At 37.3% G+C, this 24,636-nt stretch overlaps 1 protein-coding gene across 2 annotated transcripts in view; it reads left to right on the top strand.

The window, feature by feature from the left end:
- The window catches only part of RAP1A (RAP1A, member of RAS oncogene family), an 88,143-nt gene that overhangs the window by 38,864 nt on the left and 24,643 nt on the right, over positions 1-24,636 (top strand). Inside the window, exon 1 of one of the 2 annotated variants that reach the window (XM_016189938.2) lies at positions 5,943-6,079. The exons of the other annotated variant lie outside the window; for it this stretch is intronic. The gene's annotated coding sequence lies outside the window, so the exon portion shown is untranslated. Of the gene's footprint in view, positions 1-5,942; positions 6,080-24,636 lie in introns of those variants that run through there. 2 annotated transcript variants of the gene reach the window in all.

The following is a 24,636-nucleotide window of genomic DNA, read 5'->3' as shown; positions in this document are numbered from 1 at the left end:
CAGAAAGAAATGGAGAGAGGAGGGGAAGACAGAGAGGGGGAGAGAAAGACAGACACCTGTAGACCTGCTTCACCGCTTGTGAAGCAACTTCCCTACAGGTGAGGAGCCTGGGGCTCAAACCGGGATCATTATGCCCGTCATTGTGCTTTGCGCCAAGTGCACTTAAGTCGCTGCACCACTGCCCGACTCCGTTAAGACAGAAGTTTTTAATTCCAGCCAGAAATCAAGAGCCTAAGAGGAATGTGTCATGGTACTTTTAACTAGTAGCCAGAAGAATTTTATTTGTCTGTATGTGCCTTAAGGAATTTTATTACTTTTTTTGGTCTGCTTATCTGTTTTATTGTTGTTATTCAGAGCAGAAAATTTAACACTATTCCTGGTACCATTTTACAATTTATAAAGTTCCTTCATGTGTATTTTCATGTCTAACTTAATTCTTTTACCATACCTGTGAGATATATGGTGTTACATCTTAATCTGTATTAAAAGTGAAAGAAGCCATATAATAAGAGGTGATAAGAACCAGAATTGGTGACATAAAAGTCAGGAAACCTAAGTTCAAATTCTGTGTCATGTGAATTTTGATGAGTTACTTAAATTATATATTCTCTGATGTAAACTGGTGATATATTGTAGATTTGTATTTAAATAAATTGGCAGACATAAAATTCTTAGACTCAGTCTTGATATGTAGTAAGCCCTCAATTAGTGCTTTTCAGGTTGTTTACAGTTCAGGAGGACTAAGTGAAATAGGAAGTCCAAGTCTTCCACTTTATAAATGGTAGTGCCAGTGCTAAAATGTAAGTGTTCTGAATCAAAGTCCTGCTTTTCTAGTTGCTTTTACTAGATTATAATTTTATACTTGTTTATTGGATATACATTTTAAAGTTTCTAAACTTTTATTTAGAGACTAGACAGTAAATCAGATATTAGTAGCACAAGAGACTTTATTATGACAGAAATGTCTGAATCTACCAAATACCCTGCCTTTAGCATTTATAAGACAAATTATGACTGATGAAAGGGAAAATGACAGGGGAAAAACATAAATTTAACATAATTAATAAAATTACTAATAGAAATTAATTTAAGGGCTGGGGAGGTAGCACAGTGGTTATGCAAAAGATGTTTCAATCTTGAGCACCATCATTAGTCAGAGCTGAGCAGTGCTTCATAGCTCTCTCTCCCTCTCTCATTCACTCACTCTCCCCCGCCCACTCGATATACCTATATCTCTATCTATATGTAGGTAGATTTAGATAGAGAGATAGATATGAAATTAACAGAATGTTTAAAAATAGTTGGTGAGGGCTGGGGAAACAGCATAATGGTTACACAAAAGATGACTGAGGCTCCTAGGTCTCAGGTTCAATCTCCAGCCCCACTGTAAGCCAGAGCTGAACAGTGCTCTCTAGTCTGTCTCTCTCTGTTTCTCTGTCTCTCTTGTTATAATAAAATTTTTTTTAAAAAAAAAGTTGGTTAGGGAGGAGTGCAATAATGTACAAGAACTGAGTGACACACACACACACACACACACACACACACGAAAAACAAAAGTATAAGATAATGTTGTGTGGGAAAGGATTCAAAATAGCAACACTGTGACCTCATGTCAGTCAGGCAGTAAATTCAGTCATGAGAATAGTTCGTTCTGGATGCTTAGTGAGTGAGAAGCTCTTAAATATTTGCTGTACTCAACTTCTATTGCAAAAAAAAAAAATTAAATTAAATCCCTTTTTAACTTACATTTTCTTTCACTTGTAGTGGCTACTCAATTTCTCTGTTTTTAACTCCTCAAAACTAATTTTTCCATAATACTGTTTTCAATTTTGCACTTCCATTCTTTCTTGAACTTGATGAGGCCCTCCAGGGGTCAGTTCTCAATCCTCAGCTTAACTTATTTGCCAGTAGTATTTAATAGTCCCATTGCTTCCCCTTTGCAGTATTTTCTTCTCTTTGTTCCAAGAAACTACACATGTGGTTTTCCTCTTCTTCATTAACTGCTACGTTGTTGACTCTACTTGTGTGTGTTTTAGTTATTAATATGGTGAATTGTATTCTTAATGTGATAAAATGCACATAACAAAATTTACCATTATAACCTTTTTTAAGTGTATAGTTCAGTGACATTAAGTACATTCATTCACACTTCTGTGAAACTGTTACTCTCTCTTCTCCAGATTTGTTTTTCTTTGTTATCACCAGGTGTCACTGCTCCCAACTGACTGAGGGATGGGAGGTTGAGGGAAAGGAGAAAGAAAACCAATACCACCAAAGCTTACTCCAACATGATGGGGATCAGACTGGAACCTGGGTCATGCACATGATAAAGCAGGCATACTATCCTGATGAGCCATTTTTCTAGCCCCAGATTTTTTTTTTTTTTTTTGTCTTCACAAACTGAAACTACTCATTCAACACTTAACTACCCTTCCTACCTTCTCCCAACCCTCATAGAAGAGTGATGGTACACTTTTTGTATTTTGAGGACTGGTTTATTTCACTTAGCTTAATATATTCCAGATGTATTCATGTAATATAATATGTGTCAAAATCCCCCCTTTTTAGGCTAAATAATATTTCATTGTATATACATACTAAACACTACTTCTTTTATCTGGTCATAGATACTTGAGTTCCACTTTTGGTCTATTGTGAATAATGTTGTTGTAAATATGATTTACTAAAGAAACTACTAGCTTATATGGTAATTATATTTTTATTTTACTTTGAAGTTTTGAAAATGTATGTGGTTTTCTTTATTTTATTGTGACAAAGAAAATAATGACCAAAACTAGATAATGTGTAATTAATTGCTTAGTTCTCACATATGGCAGTACCAGGGGGACTGAACATGTGGCCTCTGGGACTTCAGTCATACAAGCTGTTCCTCTAACTTTGGTGTCTACCACTAAAATGTCAGTATTCCTTTTTTTTAATACTTTTTTTTAAAATTATCTTTATTTATTGGATAGAGAAAGCCAGAAATCAAGAGGGAAAGGGGCTAGAGAAATGGAGAGAGAGACAGAGACACCCACAGCACTACTTCACCACTCACAAAGCTTTCCCCCTGTAGGTGGGGACTGAGGACTCGAACCCCAGTCCCTGTGATGTGTGCACTTAACCAGATGCCCCATCACCCGGCCCCACAGTATTCCTTTTTGTAGTCTTTTGGACCTGTTCCCCTCTTCCAGCCACTTTCTTGATTGGCACCCTCAGCTCTACTGTCAGAATCTGAGCTTGTTTATGGCTGGTTTAATTAATCTGTTCCTGTATATTTTATTTACTTATATGCTACATATAGCTGAGGTCATACAGTATTTTGTCATTCTTGACATCCTTGTTGAAAATAACTTAACCACTTATGTAAGTGTTTATTTCTGGACTCTACATTTTGATATATTTTCATTTTCATTCTGCTAGAAATACTATATTCCTATTTGATTTCTTTGAATCATGAATTGATTAGAGGCATGCTATTTACTTTTCAAATAGTTGGGGTTTTTCTTGATTTCTTTCAGTTACTGGATTCATTTTTTTTTTTATTTTTTGTCATTACTGTGGCTTTACCATTTCCGAACAACTTTTTCAGAGAGAGAGAGAGAAAGAAAGGGGGGGGGAGACAGACCACAGCACTGAAGCTTCCTCTAGTGTCATAATGTTCCCATGTGGCGTATCAGTTGTTTCAATGTGGGTCAAGTACAGGGTAAAACAGGTGCCCTATTGGGAGCTAGGTGGTGGTGCACCTCGTTAAGCATACATATTACCAAGAGCAAGGACCCAGGTTCAAGCCCCCACTCTCCACCTGCAAGGGGAAAGCTTCACAAGCAGTGAAACAGGTCCCCTCCCCCCATGTCCTTATCATCTCTCAGTTTCTCTCTGTCCTATCAAATGAAAAATTGGGGGGTGGGGGAGAGCAGGTACCCTCTCAGGTAAGCTATCCTGCCTACCCCTGACTTCTAATTTAATTCCAGTGTGATCAAAAAGCATATTTTATACAATTTCATTTTCTTTCCATTTATAAAGACTAAATATTTTATCATTGAGATTATGGTCAATCATGTCAGTTATTCCATGAACACTTGAAAATTATTTGTATTCTATTACTATTGATTGTAATACTATGTAGATATCAATTAGACCCATTTGTGTTACAGCAAAATTATGATCTGATTTTCTGCCTACTAGATGTTTCAGTTACTAGTAAAACGGTATTAAAAACTCCAACTATAATAATGAATTTTTATTTTCTATCTGGTTTTGATATGCATTTTTGATGCTCTGTTATTAGGCATATACACAATATAATTGTATATGAATGGACTCCTTCATCATGTGTAAATGACCTTCTTTATCCTGAATATTTTCTTTGAAGTCTACTTTGTCTGAAATTAATGTAGGCACTCTAACTTTGTTTTGATTAATGTTATCATAGTAAATCTTTTCTATCACTTTACTCTTATCTATTTTCAAAATGGGTTTTGCTAGAGAACATGTAATTGAGTCTTCTTTTTAGCTCACACTCATCCATTCTTTCTTTGATACATTTAGAATATTTAAAGTGACTTTTATATATTGGGTTGCCAGAAGAGTCATGACGTACTTTTCTAGAGAAAAAGGGCATCATGACTTTTCCACCAACTCAGTAGTTGTAATAATATCTACTGTACGTATCACTATTTTCTATCCATTACCTTTCTTTGTTCTTTTTTCTTTCCTGTGGCCCTCTACTTTTTTTTATAAATTTTTTTATTTATAAAAAGGAAACCTTGACAAAACCATAGGATAAGAGGGGTACAACTTCGCACAGTTCCCACCACCAGACCTCTGTATCCCATCCCCTCCCCTGGTAGCTTTCCTATTCTTGGCCCTCTACTTTTCTATAAGCAAGGTGGTTTTTCCTTTTCACTTCTTTCAACTTTTTTCTTTGTCTTTCTAAAATCTAATTTTATGATTTTATGATTTTTATTCTTATTTCCTCTCTTACCATACCAGTTGTGCTTTTTTTTAAACAGGTCGATCTTGATTTGAAATATATACTGTATAGTTGCACTATCCCCGGTCCACTTACATATGACGCTATGCCACTTAACAGATAATACAAATACTTTATAGCACTATTCCAGTTTCTCCAAACAACCGCTTATAACATTGCTATAGTTATTTCACTTACTAATAAGCCAGTATGTTATTGGTACTCCTATTTTGCTTTATTTATATGTAGCTTTTTTTTTTTTTTGCCTCCAAGGTTATTGCTGGGGCTCAGTTCCTGCACACTACTCCACTGCTCCTGAAGGCTTTTTCCCCCATTTTGTTGCCCTTGTTGTTGTGCTTGTTGTAGTTATTGTTGTCATAGCTGTTGTTGTTGTTGGATGAGACAGAAATGGAGAGAGGAGGGAAAGACAGAGAGAGGGAGAGAAAGATAGACACCTGCAGACCTGCTTCACCACTTGTGAAGCGACCTCCTGCAGGTGGGGACCCGGAGGCTCAAACCGGGATCCTTACGCCAGCCCTTGCACTTTGCACCACATGCGCTCAACCCGCTTTGCTACCGCCCGACTCCCATATGTAGCATATTTTTATGAGAGGAACCAGAGAAACATCCTATCGTATGCAGTACAAAAGATAAAATCCAAAGCCTCACTCATGTGGCCACTGAGCCACCTACCTGGCCCCACCCATTCTATTGCTATTTTATTGCTGTTATCTGTTAGATAAGTTATTAGCAAGAAAAGTAATAGATTTTTGTTTAACCATTACATATTCATTGTTAAGTCCAGGTTTGTTTTTTTTTTTACCTAAATTATATTCCTATTGCTGGAGGACTTATTTTAACATTAAAACTTTTTATTTATTACTATTTATGGGCATGTGCAGCACATAGACTTCACACACGCAATTTTACCACTTCCAGGCCGACTTTCTCATTCTTTTCATTTCAGAACTAGAGGCAGAAATGGAGTGCAAGGTGCTACCGCACTGACACTACCGCACTGACACTTCTGGTGTTGTGGCCCTCTGCAGTGGTGCTGGGGTTGGAACCCAGGCTGCATGCATGACAAGGCACACACCCTACCAGGTGAGCTATTTCCAGCCCCATACTTATACAATTTCTGAGGAGAAATCTGATGTAGTTTTCATCCTTGCTTTTCTGTAAACTAGATGTTTTTCCTTTTGACTTCTTTCAACATTTTTTTCTTTGTGTTTGATTTTCTGTGTGGATATATGCATAGATGTAGATTTTCGATACTATTTATCCTGCTTGATGTTCTATAAATATTTTGGAATCTGTAGTTTGGTGTCTGTTTTCTGTTATTTAGAAGTCTTGTTCTCTTCCAGTTCCTCTTTTTGGCCCTGTGTTCACTTGTACTGCTATTATTTTGGCCTATCTTACAGTCTCTTCATTAGTTTCACTTGCCTTCAGAAAGTTCTCCTTGCCTCTGCCCTTGAACACCTTCATCCTTTTAGCACATAAAAACTAGAGAAAGCTTTTTAAAATTTCAGTGGGAACTTGTCTTTGTTGCTTGTAGACCATCTAATGATTTCCCATTTCATAACAAAGGAAAGCTAGAATTTTTACCATCATATAAAATTCATATTTAGCTATCTGTTTCATCTCTTACCTTATCTTCTGCTAATCATCTCACTACCTTCCAGTTAAGGCTTCCTCCTTTCTCTTTATGGAAGCCCCTAGGCATCTAAAGACTTTTCTTTTTACACACAAATGTCTGCATAAATCTGCTTATTTCCCATAATTTCTTGGTCTTTGCGAAAATACAACTTTTGTGTAAGTCTCTGTGCCTTAACTATCTTCCTAGCCCTTTTCTTACTTTATTATTTGACTCCAAAACACTTGGCCAGCTGATCTGTGTCTGGCAAGAGAGAGCATGGCACATTGAAGAAAATGAAAGAAATGTAGTTTGCCTTAGAACATTGAAAAAAAAACAGAGAGCATATTGTAAGATGAAGATAGAGTGGGTGTTAGGGACCAAAATACCAATCTTTGTAAGATACATTAACATTTTTGGTCTCACTAAGTCATCTTAACTGGAGTGATCTAGAGAATCATCACTAACATGATTGAATTTGTTATTTTGGCTTTATTATGGAAAAAAGATAATAAGAGAGGAAGGTGGACATGAGAAGATCAAATAAGATATCAAAATAATCTAAATGTAAATTATAATCTTATAAGTAATATAAAGGGTTATAATTTCATACCATGCCCACCACCAAAAGTCTGTGCTTTCTCCCTCCTCCCATCTAGTGAATTTTTTAAGTGATTTATTTTATGAAATAGAGGGTGAGATGCCAAAGCACTGATCTCCTTTGGCACTTGTGGTTCTGGGGATCAGACTAGAGCCCCATGTGTGAAAGTCCTGTACTCTGCCTGCTGAACCACCCCTCTGCCATGAGCAATTCATAACTCTTAATTGTCAAATTTAAATCTTCTATTCATAGAATCTACATTTTTGTTCACTATCAGAAAATAGAATCATCCATCCCATGTAATTCTTCCAAATAAATCCTAAAAATACTATAAATTAGTAATTATGTATCTTTTTATATACTTATTAGTATCATACACTAATCAGAGATTCCTAGTTAATCTTTTTCAATAACCAACTCCTAGATCTAATTAAATTAAACCCGGATCTTGGAACCTCAGGCAGGAGAGTCTTTTTTCCATAGCCATTATGTTATTACCCTCCCCAAGAGTAATTTTCTATATTCAGTATAAGGAAGAAAAAGTTATACTCAGGAATTAATAAGGTAGAGCAGGATTCAAGGCAAATAGTTTGACTCTGCATTGGGGCTTTTAAATATTTCACTATTCTGCTTATGATAAAGAGAATAAAATTGAAAACTTGTTTGTAACTTTGGACTTCCCCCAGAAGGGAAGATTCAGAAATGAAGAAGTATAAACACAAATGTTACATCAAGGGGGCCAGGTGGTGGCGCACTGGGTTAAACGCATAGTACAAAGTGTAAGAATCTTTGTTTGAGCCCGAGGCTTCCCATCTGTAGGGGATGCCGCTTCACAAGCAGGGAAGCAGGTCTGCAGGTGTCTATCTTTCTGTCTCTGTATCTTACCCCTTTTAATTTCTCTCTGTCCTATCTAAAAAATTGAAAAAATGGCCACAGAAGCAGTGGATTTGTAGTACAAGCACTGAGCCCCAGCAATAACCCTGGAGGCAAAAAAAGGAGTGTTACATTAATAGACTTAAAAGATTAAACTACAGAATTAGCTGGAAGCTCTCTACCCAGCTGCCTGAATTCATCCGTGTGTGTGTGTGTGTGTGTGTGTGTGTGTGTGTGTGTGTGTGTTTATTTAAAGGATGGATGATGGATGGATGGAGACAGAGAGAAATTGAGAGGGGGAGGGAGAAAGAGACATCTGCAGTACTGCTTCACCACTCAAAAAGCTTTTCCCCCTGCAGGTGGGGACTGGGGGATGGAAACCAGCTCCTTGCACATCCTATGCTTTAATGAGAACAATAATAATAATAAAAAAACATGACCAACAATGACTACTTTTCTTCATTACCATTCTTCTAAATAATCGATGTGTCATTTGGATGTTTTGCCATCCAGTTTAAAGCTTCCACTTTATTATCTTATTGATAGTGACGTTTGTCTGTGTGACAAAACATACTGGCATCTTGGATGCAAAAGGATATTATTCATGGATAGGCTCAGCAATGCTATAATTTAAGAAAAAAAGCTTAACAACAGTAAAAAAATTTTTTTAATTACTTTCAGAAGATCTGTAATTAGACTGACTTATTGCAAGTCAGAATTGAAAACAAAAGACAAGAATACAAGTGTACTAAGAGTAAATGACTATCAAAGATAAACTATCTTTCAAAAATGTAGGTAACAAAGCTTTCAGGTAAATGAAAAAAGAGTTTTTGTCCCACCTAAAACATAAAACTGGTTCAAAAAGATAACACTTTAGGTAGAAGCAAAATAATATTTATTAGGAAAAAAGGGATACTTAAAACATTGAATGAAACACTTTATCTAAATTAGAAAAAACAATAAACAAAAGAAATAACAGACAAATTAAAACTTAAAATCTCTCACCACTTAATGATAGTGATACTCAGTGTCATTAGATGATTTGTTGTGCCATTGTGATAGTAATTTCAGAAGGGTACTGCCCTCCTAGACTTATAGGTGTATTGTCAAATATGTATACAAAATGACTATTCTGAAGGATCAACAAAGACAAAATTGGGTCTTAGAAAAAGCTAATAAGGGACCGGGTGGTGGTGCACCTGGTTGAGTGCACATGTTACAAGGACCCAGGTTCAAGCCCCTGGTCCCCACCTGCAGAAGGAAAACTTTGCAAGTGGTGAAGCAGGGCTGCAGGTGTCTCTCTTTCTCTCTCCCTCTGTATCTCCCCTACCCTCTTGATTTCTGGCTGTCTCTATCCAATAAATAAAGGTAATAAAATTTTTTTTAAAAGCTAATAAAATGAATAGACCTGTTAAAGTTGATCAAAAAAAAGAGAGTGCATAGATAAAAATATGAATGAAAAGAAATATAGAACCTGGGAGATAGTTCAGTGGGAAGAGCACATAACTTACTATGAGTCAGCCCCTGAGTTTGATCTCTGACACAACCTGGGAATACCAAAGAAACTTCATGAATGGTGAAACATTGTTTTGTCGCTGGGTCCCGGCAGTGGCACAGCTGATTAAGTGCACATATTACCAAGCGGTTCGAGCCCCTACTCCCCCCATCTGCAGGGGGTCCACTTCATGAGCAGTGAAGCAGGTCTACAGGTGTCTTCCTTTCCCTCTCTCTTATCTCCCCACCCTCTCTCAATTTCTCTCTGTCCTATCTAATTTATTTTTCTTTTAAGGAAAGAATGGTTGCCAGGAGCAGTGGATTTATAGTGCTGGCAATAACCCTGGTAGCAATTAAAAAACAAAACACAGGAAAAAAACATTCTTTTATTGCTATATGTATGAGCTCATCCATGTAACACACATTTTGCCATGTACAAGGACTAGATTTGAGCCCCCAGAACCACATGGGAGGATTTTGCACAGAGGCAATCTCACAAACAGTGTGTCTCCTCTCTCCCTCTATATTACCCTTTTTGTCTCTGTCTGATGTGTGTGTGTGGGGGGGGGGGATATGCTGGGAGTGGTGAAGTTGTGCAGGTACAAAAGAACTGGGCAGGATGGCAGCTCAGAACTATCATGCAGTATGAAGCTCTTGGCTTATTTAATTTACAGGTATTTTATGTTATGTAATTATACTTTGTATGAATTTCTAGTTTGATTGCATTATTTAAAACTACACTATTTGATTTCAGCTTGAAATTTCTTGAAATCAGATTTATAGGCCAGCAAAGTCTGCTAGTAAATTATCCATTTGCACTTGAAAATGTGTTGTAATTTATAGCTATTGAGTATGCTGTTCTAATTAGGCATAAGCTAATTTATTAGTCAAATTTACATATCTTTTTTGAATTTATTTTTGTTTTTTCATTTTATTTCCCTATCAGTTAACTGTGAGATTTAGATCATCTAGTTATAGCCATGTATTTACATGGTTTTCCCCTTAATTGTCAACTTTTACTTTTTAAACTTTGCATTATGTCTAAATTTTTGTTTTTCCCTACCTATACTAATATAATTATGGATATATTTTATTGTCTGTTATTTTTTATTTAGTTTCATGTTTTTTTCATCTGTTCTTAATTTTTTGTTTTTTGGATAAAGACAGAGATATTGGGAGGGAAGATGGAGATAGAAAAAGAAAGACACTGCAGCCCTCACTGCTCCACCACTCCACCACTCGTGAAGCTTTCTCCCCTGCAGGTGGGGACCAAAGTCTGGAACCTGTGTTTGGTGGTGGTGGTGTTTGTTTTCTTTTTTTAATTGGAGAATTAATGGTTTAAAGTAAATACAGTTGTTGGTATTTGTGTAAAATTTATCAATTTTCTGCAGGATACTCTTATCCCCAGTCTAGGTCCTCCTTCTCCACTATCTAGTATCAGGACGTGGGGGAAAAAAAAACCTACTCCCGAGTCCTTTACTTTGGTGCAATACACCAAACCTAGTATAAGTTCTGCTTTGTGTTTCCCTTTCTGTTTTTATTTCTCAACTTATGTTTGTGAGTAGGATCATCCCATATTCATTCTTCTCTTTCTGGTTTATCCCACGTAACATGATTCCTTCAAGTTCCATCCAAATGAGGTGAAGAAGGTGAATTCATTGATTCATCATTATTAATAGCTGAGTAGTATCCCACTGTGCGTGCGTGTGTGCGTGCATGTGTGTATACCACTACTTTCTGAACCACTCATCTGTTGTTGGACACCTGGGTTGCTTCCAGGTTTGGCTATTACAGATTGTGCTGCAATGAACATAGGTATACACAGATATTTTTGGATGAGTGTGTTTGGTTCCTTAGGGTATATATATATCCCAAAAAGAGGAGTTGAGAGTCATAGGCTAGCCTTCTGAGAGTTCTCCACCTGGGGTAGACCAATTTACATTCCCACCAGTAGTGCAGGAGGGTTCCTTTGTCTCCACAGCTTCTCCAGCATCTGTTGTTGCTATCATCTCTTTTTTATTATTATTGATTTAATAATAAGAGAGTAGGATAGGGGGCCAGGCAGTGGCACACCTGGTTAAGCATTGATATTACAGCACTCAAGGACCCTGGTTCAAGCCCCCTGATTCTCACTTGCAGAGGAGGAAGCTTCACAAGTGTTGAAGTAGGGCTGCAGGTGTCTCTCTCCCGCTTTCTATCTCCTCCTCCTCTCTCGATTTCTCTCTGTCTCTACCCAGTAATAAATAAAAAGATTTAAAAAAAAAAAGACAGTAGCATAAGAGGGGTACAATTCCACACAATTCCCACCACCAGAGTCCTGTATCCCATACCTCTACTAGAAGCTTTCCTATTCTCCTCCCCCCTCCCCTTTTCCCTCTTTTTTTTTTTTTTTTTTTTTTTTTAGTTAGAGCACTGATCAGCTCTGGTTTATGTTGGTATAGAAGATTAAATTTGGGACTTTGGAGCCTCAGGCATGAGTCTCTTTGCGTAATCATTATGCTATCTGCCTCCACCCACTTTCCTATTCTTTATCCCTCTGTGGGAGTATGGACCCAGGATCATTATGGGGGTGCAGAAGGTGGATCTGTAATCTGTAATTGCTTCTCCACTAGACATTGACATTGACAGGTTGATCCACATTCCCAGCCTGCTTCGATTTTTCCCTAGTGGGGCAGGGGTCAGGAAAGATGTCATAGTTAGAAATAGGACTAGAAAGCTGGATCAGGGAAGAGAGTAACTCCCAAATCTGGGAAAAGTATATAATTACTGTTAACTATAAACCCCATTAAGGAAGACTGGTCCTGAAATGAATGCAGCCTAGAATGTTCCTAGCTATGACCATGGAATTCGAGCTAGGACCTACAGGGATGCAGAGGTTACACAGGCTCCTGTGTTGAATATGAGCCACTTATCAGATCAGTGGGGTTTATAGTTAATTTTAATTGTATACTATTGCTGTCATTTCTTTTTTTTTTTTTTTACTTTTTAAATTTTATTTTTCCCTTTTGTTGCCCTTGTTTTTTATTGTTGTTGTAGCTATTGTTGTTGTTATTGGTGTTGTTGTTAGATAAGACAGAGAGAAATGGAGATGGGGAGAGAAAGAGAGACACCTGCAGACCTGCTTCACTGCCTGTGAAGCGACTCCCCTGTAGGTGGGGAGCTGGGGGCTCAAACTGGGATCCTTAGGCCAGTCCTTGTACTTCACACCACCTGTGCTTAACCTGCTGCGCTACTGCCCGACTCCTGATATCTTTTCTGATGTGTAACATACTCACAAGAGTGAAAGATATCTCATTGTTGTCTTTATTTGCATTTCTCTGACAAAGAGTGACTTTTTTTCACGTCTGTTGGCTTTTTGTATCTTTTCTTTGGTGAATATTCTATTCATATCCTCTCCCCATTTTTGGATGCAGTTTTTTTGTTGTTGTTTGTTTGTGTGATTGTTTTGTTGATGTTGTTACTGTGCTCTCTATATTTTGTTAACCTTTTGTCTGATGTATGGCATATAAAGATCTTCCATTCTGTAAGGAATGTTTGAATGGTTATGTCTTCCAAAGGAACACACGTTCTCAGCGAGATGAACAGCAGTAGACTAGAAACAAAAACACAATAAAATAGGAAAGAACAACAATCAAATAGGGGAGCTAATTAAAAAACAAAAAAGCCTTAGCAAATGTTTGTTAATCAAGATCAACTTAAAAAAAGACTTTTCTAAATAACACAATGCTAGTTATTACACACAGGATAACCACTAAACAAAACAGGGAACAGAGATTTGAGAGAACTCAAGAAAAATTAGTGAGGCATTCACTACAGAAACTCATCCACACAATAGGTTAGATAGAAACAAATGGGCAAAGACTCAACAATTTAAAATCAACTTAAAACAAAAATTAGAATGGACATAAGTAAACCACATATATCAATAATCACCCAAATGTGAATGGCTTAAATTCACCTGTCAAAAGATTCAGCATAGCTAAATGGATTAAAGAACAGGATCCATCCATTATATGTCTTCAGGAAACACACATCCAAAGAAAAAAGAAATGGAAACTGACTAAGAGGTTGGAGCAAGATATTCCAAGCTAATAACTCAGAAAAAAGGTCAGGGACAGCTACCCTGTTCTCTAATGAAATAGACTTTCAGGCAAAGAAAGTAATCAAAGATAGAGAAGGACATTACATAATGGTTAAAGGTTCAATCGAACAAAAATATATAACCATCATTAATATATATGCCCCTAACTTAGGAGCACCCAAATATATAAAACAAACACTTACTGAATTCAAGGGAGGCATTCATAGCAACACAATAATAGTAGGAGATTTCAACACACCACTCACAGCAAGAGACAGAACATCTGGACAAAAAATCAATAGAGAAATAGTGAACTTTAATGAAACCATAAATGAAATGGACCTAATAGATATATACAGAACTTTCCATCCCAAAAGTAATGAATGCACATTCTTCTCAAGTACACATGGACCATTTACAAGGATTTACCATTTACTGGGCCACAAAGACAGTCTAAACAGATATGTAAATATTAAAATTATAAAATGTATCCTCTCAGACTATAAAGGCATGAAACTAGAAATCAACCTAAAAAGGAAAATAAATTTCTTCAAAGCCTGGATACTAAACAATATGTTGCTGAACAATAAGTGGGTCATTGAAGAGATCAAAAAAGAATTAAGAATTATCTTGATACCAATGTAAATGAAGAAACCAGTGTCGGGCAGCGACATGGAGGAGAGAGAGAGGAGATCCGGAGCGGAGAGGGAACATAATTCTTTATTCGCGTGGGCACCTCAGAGTTGGGTGAGAGCACAGCAGTTCGGGCCACGTGGAGCTAGCAAAAATGACCGCCTTGAGCAGCACCCTTCCCTGCGTCTAGTCACCGAAGTGAAAAGCAGGCAAGAGAGCAAGGGGCGGAAGAAGAATGGCTTTATAGGGTAAAAACCGGGAGTGTTGAGCTGGGACAGGATTGGTTGGGAAAGGCACTCCGGGAATTTCCTAACTCTTGCAGGAACTAGCAATAGCCTGAGGGGACAACATGGCAGATGTGACTGCATCTGCACAATTTCCCAGCAAACCAGTTACCAGAACCTGTGGGATGCAGCAAAAGCAGTGCTAAGAGGGGAATTCATAGCAGTACAGACCCATATTAATAAACAGGAGAAATCACTAGTAAACCATCTAACAACCCACCTTAGTCAGCTAGTAGTGGAGCAACAAAAAGAACCAACAGTCAGCAGGAGACAGGAAATAGTCTCAGGTATAGCATAGAGTATGTTGTCCATCCTCCCTTCAGATTATGCAAGAATATTATGGACACCTGTATGGAACCAAATTTGACAACTTGGAAGAAGTGGACACATTCCTAGAGTCATACCCACTACCAACCTTGACACAAAAGGAAGTAGATAAACAGGCCAATCACTAGTAAAGAAATTGAAACAGTAATCTAAAGCCTACCCAAGAACAAAAGCCCAGGTCCTTATGGCTATACTAAAGAATTTCACAAAATATTCAAAGAAGAATTAACACCCATCCTCCTCAAACTCTTCCAGAAAATAGAAGAGGGAACACTCCCAAATATGTTCTGTGAGGCTAACATGACCCTGATTCCCAAAGCAGGAAAGGACCCCCACCAAAAAAAAAACAAACAAAAAAAACTATAGACCCATATCCCTGATGCATATCGATGCAAAGATCTTCAAAAAAATATTGGCTAATCGAATACAACAACATATTAAGAGAATAATCCACCAAGATCAAGTAGGATTCATCCCTGGGAAACAGGAATGATTTAATATTCGTAAGTCAATAAATGTAATCCACTATATCAACTAAAAGAAAGATAAAAATCATGTAATTCTGTTGATACAGAAAAAGCTTTTGACAAGGTACAACACCCATTTATGATAAAGGCCCTTGAGAAACTGGGAGTGGAAGGAAAATTCCTTAACATAATCAAGGCTATATATGATAAACCCACGGCTAATGTCATAGTCAATGGGGAAAAATTGAAAGCTTTTCCCCTAAAATCAGGAACTAGACAAGGGTACCTACTCTCACCATTTTTATTCAACATAGTCCTAGAAATCTTTGCCATAGCACTCAGATAAGAGAGATATCAAAGAAATACAAATTGAAAAAGATGAGTTAAACTCTCATTATTCGCAAATGATATGTTGATATACCTAAAAGACCCCAGAAACTCTGCCAAGAAACTACTGGAAATCATCAATAAATTCAGTAAAGTAGCAGGCTATAAAATACCCATAAATTGATGGCATGTCTTTATGCAAAAGATAGGTCAGAAGAAGTGAAACTGAAGGAAGCAATACCACTCACAACTGAACCCAAGAAGATCAAGTATCTAGGAATAAATCTAACAAATGATGTAAGGGCTCTTTTTAAGGAAAACTATAAGACACTGTTAAGAGAAATAGAGGATGACACTAAGAAATGGAAGAGCATCTCCTGTTCATGGATTAGGAGAATAAATATCATTAAAATGGCAGTTTTGCCAAAAGCAATCTATAGATTCAATGCAATTCCTATTAAAATCCCAATGATATATTTCAAGGAAATTGAACAGATTATTCAGAAATTTGTGTGGAACTCTAAAAAAGCATATATAGCAAAATCAATTCCTAAGGAAAAAGAAGAAAATGGAGGCATCGCAATACCAGACTTTAGATTATACTACAAAGCAGTAAATAGTATGGTACTGGAACAAAAATGGTCATATGGACCAATGGAATAGGATAGAGAGCCCAGAACTCAACCCATACATATATAGATAGCTTATATATGACAGAGGGGCCACATCTGCCCATTGATGAAAAGAAAGTCTCTTTAATAAATGGTGTTGGCAGAATTGGACAGCCACATGTAAAAAAATGAAACTAGACCACCAGTTAACACCACCATGCACCAAAATTAACTCAAAATGAATCAAAGATCTGGATAGCAGACCTGAAAGTATAAAATACATAGAAGACTATATCAGTGAAACATTTCAGGACATTAACACTAAAGACTTCACCCCGTGGACAAAGGAAACAAAAGCAAGATTGAACAAGTGGGACTATATCAAATTTAAAAGTTTCCATACATCAAAACAAAAGTCCATAAAGATAAACAGGAAACCCAGCAAATGGGAGAACATATTTATACATCATACTTCAGATAGACACTTGATATCAAACATCTATATAGAACTCATTCAACTCAACAAAAAGAAAAAGAACAACCCAATAAAAAAGTGGGCATAGGGCATCCATAGACAGTTCTCCAAAGAAGAGATACACATGGCCCACAGACATGCAGAAATGCTCTAATTCACTCATCACCAAAGAAATACAAATAAAGCCACATTGACACCATTAAGAATGGCCTTCATCAACAAAACAGGAGAAGATAAATGTTGGAAAGGATGTGGAGAGAAAGGAACTCTAATACACTTCTGGTGGGAATGCAAAACGGTACAACCATTATGGAGAACAGTATGGAGAATCCTTAAGTAAATACAGATGGAAATACCTTACGACCCAGCAGTCCCACTCCTAGGCATTTATCCAAAAGAGATAATATCTCTAATTTGGGAGTCGGGCAGTGGTGCAGCAAGTTAATCACACGTAGCTCAAGAGTAAGGACCAGTGTAAGGATCCCAGTTCGAGCCCCCGCCTCCCCACCTGCAGGGGAGTCACTTCATGGGATGGAGCAGGTCTGCAGGTGTCTGTCTTTCTCTCCCCCTCTCTGTCTTCCCTCCTCTCTCGATTTCTGTCTGTCCTATCCAATGACAGAAACAACAACAACAATAATAATAACCACAATGATGATAAAACAACAAGGGCAACAAAAGGGGAAGAAATGGTCTCTAGGAGCAGTGGATTTGTGGTGCAGGCACCAAGCCTCAACAAAAACCCTGGAGGAAAAAAAAGAGAGAGAGATAATATCACTAATTTGAAGGGATATATATCCCTCTACAGTTGATTGCTTAAAAAAGTTATGGGACATATACTCAATGGAATATTACTCAGCAATAAAAAGAAAAGATAATTTTACATCCTTTGGGATAAAATGGATGAAACTTGAAAACATGCTTAGTGAAATAAGCAGGGAGGTAAAGGAAAACTATAGGATGGTCTCACTCATGTGGAATTCAGAGAACTGAACACACATACATAAAATAAACAACCAGACACAACACAACCCATATTTAAAATGGGAAAAACTATTGTGGTTCCCTGGGAGGTGGGGGAGGGTACAGACTTTTGGTGGCAGGGAAGATGTGAAATAAGTCACAAACAGAAGGATGAATGTGGAATAATCTCACTCTCTGGCAGAAGTTGAAAAACAAGATTAGAAGAGAAAACACAAGTAGAACCTGAACTGGAGTTGGTGTATTGCACCAAAGTAAAAGACTCTGGGGTGGGTCTGGGGGAAGAGTACAGATCCAAAAAGAATGACTGAGGACCTAGTGGAGGTTATATTGTTATGTGGAAAACTGGGAAATGTTATGAATGTACAAACTATTGTATTTACTGTTGAATGTAAAACATTAATCCCCCAATGAAGAAATTTTAAAAAAGAATTCTGCCAGTATTTTTCTCTAAGTATTTGATAAATTATTTTTTAATTTTTTTATTAACTTTATTTATTTATTAAACAGAGACAGCAGAAAGAGGGATAGAAAATCAGGGACACCTGCTGACCTGCTTCCCCCTTATAAACAGGTAGCGGGGACTTGAACCTAGGTTCTTGTGCATTGTAACATGTGTGCTGAACCAGCCCCTGTTCTTCGTTCCTTTTTCTTTTCTTCCTTCTGTTTTTAGTTATCATTCAAAAATATAGTACTTCAAACAACAGCCATCTATTATTATTCTTAGTTTAAGTATGGAAATCGGGGACTACCTCAGCTGTGTGGATCTATTCCCAAGGTCTCTCAGGGTGTTGCAATCTAACGGTGATTATCGGAGACCTTCTAAAAGCCTTCTTTATTCACAGGTCAGGAACAATTGTAACAACTAAGGCTTTTTATACAAGGCTGTTGTCTCTATGATATCTCTAAAGTGGCAACTTCAGGCACCAAGTAATCCAGTCATGACTCTCAAAAGATAAGAAACTCAGGAGGAAGCTTTGGCATGTTTTCTTTTATATATATATATTTTTTCCCTTTTGTTGCCCTTGTTGTTTTTCATTGTTGTAGTTGTTGTTGATGTTGTCGTTGTTGGATAGGACAGAGAGAAATGGAGAGAGGAGGGGAAGACAGGGGGAGAGAAAAATAGACAACTGCAAACCTGCCGCCTGTGAAGTGACCATCCTGCAGGTGGGGAACTGGGAACTCGAACTGGGATTCTTATGCTGGTCCTTGCCCTTTGCGCCACATGCACTTAATCCGCTGCACTACCTCCCAACTCCCTCTGAGATGTTTTCTAAGTCAACTCCACAAGACAGACAATATCACTTCTATTTGTTTAATTAGGTTTTTTTTTATTAACAACCCCCCCATATTCAGAGAGAGGAGAATGTATTTTTTTTATTTCTTTATAAAAAAGGAAACATTGACTAAACCATAGGATAAGAGGGGTACAACTCCACACAATTCCCACCACCATAACTCCATATCCCATCCATTCCCCTGATAGCTTTCCTATTCTTTAACCCTCTGGGAGTATGGACCCAAGGTCATTGTGGGATGCAGAAGGTGGAAGATATGACTTCTATAATTGCTTCCTTACTGAGCATGGGCATCGACAGGTTGATCCATACTCCCAGCCTGCCTTTCTCTTTCCCTAGTGGGGCAAGGGCTCTGCGCAATTGGAGCTGCAGGACACATTGGTGGGGTTGTCTGTCCAGGGAAGTCTGGTTGGCATCATGGAATCTGGTGGCTGAAAAGAGAGTTAACATACAAAGCCAAACAAATTGTTGAACAATCATGAACCTAAAGGCTGGAATAGTGCAGATGAAGAGTTGGGGGAGTCCTCCATTTTGTAGGTAGCTAGTAGGCATATTTTAGTTATATTCCAAAGGGACTGTGGCTATACTAGTTGTTCTTTTCTTTTTTCCCCTGAGCCTGAAAATCTGAAATGCAGGTGAATCCAAGTTATTAACTGGGGAGATGATGTCATGGCTGGAAAAAGGACCAGAAAGTTGGATCAGGGAAGAGAGTAGCTCCCTAATATGGGAAAGGGGTACAAATATTGTTGGCTGTAAACCCCATCAATTTGATGTGATCTAGGGCCCAAGTTCAGCTTAGGAACCTATGTGACCTCTGCATCCCTGTAGATCTGAGCTCACATTCTGTGGTCATGAGCAGGAACAGTCCAAGCTGCCCCAATTTCAGGACCCATCTTCCTCAGGTGTAGCATAGAGTATGTTGTCTAGCCTCCCTTTGGAGGATGGAACATTCTTTACCATTGTTGATCCAAGTTGAGGGCAAGGTTCTATGCTGGCCCACAAAGGGGGTTATTGTGTTGTTCCAGATACAGATGACTGGTAACAATCGAGAGAGGGATTTATTCAAGGTCTAGGCCCATCATGTCTGTTTGGGAATCTCAGGACACCCCACTTAGGGGTCCAGCTGGTGGGGCCTAACAGTGACTAAAGAATCATCATTAAAGTATGCCAGTCTCTTGCCCTTATTCAGCTTTTGTAGTCCATGCTTTGATAAGGTTAGCTTTGGAGTGAGTGAGGGAAGTGTAATAGGAAGTAGGTGAGGAAGGTATCTAAGTCTAAGTAGACACTAATTCATTATGAACTTTATACTGACTCACTGCAGGCTATTGTGTACTTTTGCTTTCAGGCATATATTTTGCCCTGATTTATGGGTACATGTGAACACTGCCCTATCTCATGGGACCTGGTCTATATCTAGGTTTTGGGACTTTGTTAGGAAGTGAACCACCTGGAATGGAATTAGAGAATCCTATGAAAGGAAAATTCTCACCCGAGTAATGAGGATGAAGGGTTGTCATTCCATGCCTGACATCTCTGGACACAGTCTGAAGTGAAGCATGCTGAGGTGGTACTCGTTGCATTAATTAGGTTGGGATCGGCAGATGCAATATCATTTGGTATGAATTGAGAGAAGCATGTAGGAAAGTGAGCCCCACCGTAGAGGTTCCAGGACTAGGGGAAATATAGGTTCTATAGAGGAAGCGGGAGGTTCCTGCTGTCTTAGGGTTTAAAAAGACAATAGCTAGTTATTGCTCTAATCACATTGTTTGGCAATTGGGTTAACTTTGAAATATCCCTTTGTTAGAATTTGCTGTATCATACTCAACATCACCATAATTTATGTCCTTTGACATTATTTGTATATAGCTGTGCCACCGGTTGCTTCTTTTCTCCCTGATCTAAGTTTTTAAGAGAGTCAACATATCAAAGACTCAGCCTGTGTATTAAAAAGACAGTCTGTGCATTAAAAAGTTTGGGACATTCAATCAAATTTCCCCTCTCATATTACTTAAATAGTGATTTATATGACTACAAATTCCTAGGAGTATACATAAACACCATTTCCACCACCAAAAGACTGTGTCCTATATTTCCCCCCTCATCCCCCAATCCCCACATCACCCCCATGAAGCTGAACACCCACCCTCACCCTCAACCCAGGGTTTTACTTTGGTGCCCTACTTCAAGAGAATGTATTTTTTCTCTATGGATATTTTTAGAATTTTGTCTTCGTTTTTAGTGGTTTGAAATTTTAGCTACAGTATGTTCAGTTTTCAATCTTTTTATCATTATTATACCTGGAATTATTTTGACACTTAAATCTGAATAAACCTGGCTTTCTTATTTTACCTCTGAAAATGTCGATATATGTATTTGGCTTTTCCATTCTGTTTCTGTACTTTCTGTCAGATACCTGTTGTACCTGTGGGATCTCTCCTCTGCTTTTACATACTTTTATTTACAAGTACATTGTGTCTGATACCTTTATTTATGTATGTACTTCCCACCGTAGTCAAAGTAGTAGTATAGAGAACAAGAGGAGAGTATTAAGAGTGTCTCAGTGAGATGTGATTTCATGTTATGGGGAAAAAAAATCCATTATGTTGTACTAAGAAGAATTTCATTATAAAGTTAAATTGTATCATAATTCCTGTACTTAACCTATCCCAACCTCCTAGATAGTGGTCAGCTATCAGTTTAATATTTAAATATGACCAGTAACACAACAGCTTATTTTTAAAAAGGAAAACCTATTCTCACTATTAAATATGTATTCATATTCATATATAGCCTCATTCATATATATTCATAAATATCTCAAATTTCTCATAATAAATTTTTTTAATGAATTTTGGTTATAGGTGGGGGAAATAACTGCTGTTTTGTAGATAACTGGTTTATATATTTAAAAACAGAAACAACAAAGTTGGGACTGATTTATTTTACAAGACCAAGTTATGATATTTTGTAAAATTTAATAGTAGTCTTGCTAAAGGAAGACTGTAAACAAAAAGTGTTGTAACTGAAACCATAATGTCAGAGACCCTAGATTGTTTTAAGTCTTAATATAGTGTAATGTTTATATCCCTATTTCCCCTTATTAGTCAGAGAGTCCTAACTAGAGTAAGAAATTTTCTGGTGCTGTGTTAGGAGTACAGAGTACAGGAGATTTCCATAAAAAGGCATAGAAATGGTTTGCTTGGAAGAACATAGTGATTTTCTGACTTGGCAGTAATGACTTAGAACTAGCCCTCTTTTAAAAGAAAATACTAATCTGTTTTATTTCTTATCATGTATTTATGTATACATTTTCTTAGTTATATTCTTCTATTTGCTTTTGTGCTATATTGTGTATTCTTAACACATGGTATATGTTAGGTGTAAAGAAAACTGTTTTCTCTACATAGTTTATGTGAAAAATGGTCTTTGGGTCATGAGTATCTTACTGCTTGAGTTGAAGGTCAGGGGCCAAGTATCTTGTTACGGAATACCCAAAATAATTTTTTTCTTGTTTGAATGCTTTCACTAAATACTGTTGGCTCAGGAGGAAAGTTAAGGCGTACAAATGAACCTTGCTATGTTAGGATTTCCTCTTGAAGAAACACATTTTTGGATTAGAGAGATGATAGATTCTTAATCTTGTTAAAATAACAGCAGTCCCCAGACTGAAAATCACTGGTGGCCTGGGAAATGGGTTACAGATATGGAACTCTGTCTGAATTAAATATATGCTCTTTAGCTTAATAGTATTTTTTTGTATAAAAATGAGAACCACCTAATATATAGAGAGGTATAGGATGACTAGTACCCCACACAAACACCTCCCACCTCACTTTCTTTACCCCGTCCATCTACATGGTGAAGTGTGGTTGTTTCTGAGAGCTCAGTTCCTACCTTACTTGTTTTCACTCAGTAAGTTCTCCTTGTTTGATCTCATTATTTGCTATGACTACTACCACTTTTTTAAAGCAATCATTCCTAGGTCTATACCTGTAGACACTGATTTCTATTGAGCTTTCAGGCTTGAATGTTTAAATACCTATCAGATATCTCTGCCTACTATTCCCATAGGAATCTCAAACTTAACTTTTGATAGGAAGTATTGATTTACTTTTAAATCTTTTGGTTTTTGTTTTGTTTTGTTTTTTAATTTCTTAGTTGAAGATGTGCTATCAGCCACCTACTTTGCCCAAGGTGGATCTTTAGGCTTTATCCTTGACTTTCCTCCACTTCCCTTAATGATACTCTCCAGTTAGCTATGGAATCCCGTCGGTTTTACCTGCTCTGTCTTCAACTCTAGTGCTATATAGTAGTATAGACATGTGCTATTCCACCTAAACTATTTTTTAAGATATATTTATTATGAGAGAGCAAGGAAAAAGAGAAAAAGCTAGAATGCTACTGAACTCTTAGCAAATAAGATGGCACCAGAGATTAAACCTGTGGTCTCTAAGGTTGCAGGCATGCAAGTTGTTTCTCTAAGAAACTGAACTATCTCCTCCCCCATCTGAGCTATTACAGTAGCAGCCAAACTTTTCTCTGTATCTAGTCATTCTTCTGTTCATTTTTATATGCTGTAGTGTTGTCTTTGGTCAATAAATGTAAATTACTTATTCAAATACCCTCCTCAGCTTCAGATACACATATGTGACCCTGGGTGGGTTGGCATTATACAAAATTTTTTTTCTTCTTTTTTATTTTTCGTCTTTCTTATTCTCCCTCACTCCTTTTCTCTCTCTCCCTTCTCCCTCCTGTCTGTGTCTCATTTATCTACTTTTATGACTGTCTCCAGATCCTCTGAATTCTCTTTCTGTAGTATTTAATATGCAGTAATATTACCTAGCGATACTTCATCTCATATGTTATTTTTGAACACAAAAGTTTTTACTAGTTCTTTATGTCTACTGTTTTTCTCATATTTCCCTGTAGGTCCTTAAGCATATTTATAATAGTAGTTTTAGATTCCTCTGAGTTCATTTCAATTAACTCATTTCAGACCATATTTTCTACACATTCTTATTTTTTATTAGGTATTGTCAACATTATATATTTTATATTGTGGGTATTTAAAAAAAAGAATTCTGAACTTTATTTTGACAGGTAGGTGTAGTTGAATAACATGTGAATTGACTCAATTTTGAGACTTCTATTTAATCTTTCTAGGAAGTCTCTAGAGCTTGTTTAACTGCTATTAAAGTATGCTTTTTTTTTAAGTGAATTGCTTTTTTCCCCCCCCAATAAAGCTTTTTCTGGCTAGAATTAGAATATTCCCTGTTTCTTTTGGAATTATTCAGCTTGTAGATCCCTATTTAGTTATTGTCTTACCTTATAAAATTTTATCTTGGGTGCCTAACTTAGTGTTTGACTTAGTGAACTTCCTCTGCAGATTTATGAAATTTTCTGTGTTTAACTCCTTCTCAGCTCTTGTTCTCTACTTTAGTTCTTCCTCCATGGAAGGAACAACTGTAGGCAATACTTGCATCCCACATATTAGAACAGTTGCTTCACTTAGGCATATATATATTTAGGAGACCATAGGATAAGAGGGGGACAATTCCCACCACCAGAACTCTGTATCC

Source organism: Erinaceus europaeus, chromosome 11 (assembly GCF_950295315.1).
Source record: "Erinaceus europaeus chromosome 11, mEriEur2.1, whole genome shotgun sequence".
NCBI classification, from domain to species: Eukaryota; Metazoa; Chordata; class Mammalia; order Eulipotyphla; family Erinaceidae; genus Erinaceus; species Erinaceus europaeus.
The sequence above is the reverse complement of the archived record's forward strand: the minus strand, read 5'-3'. Positions and strand labels throughout refer to the sequence as shown.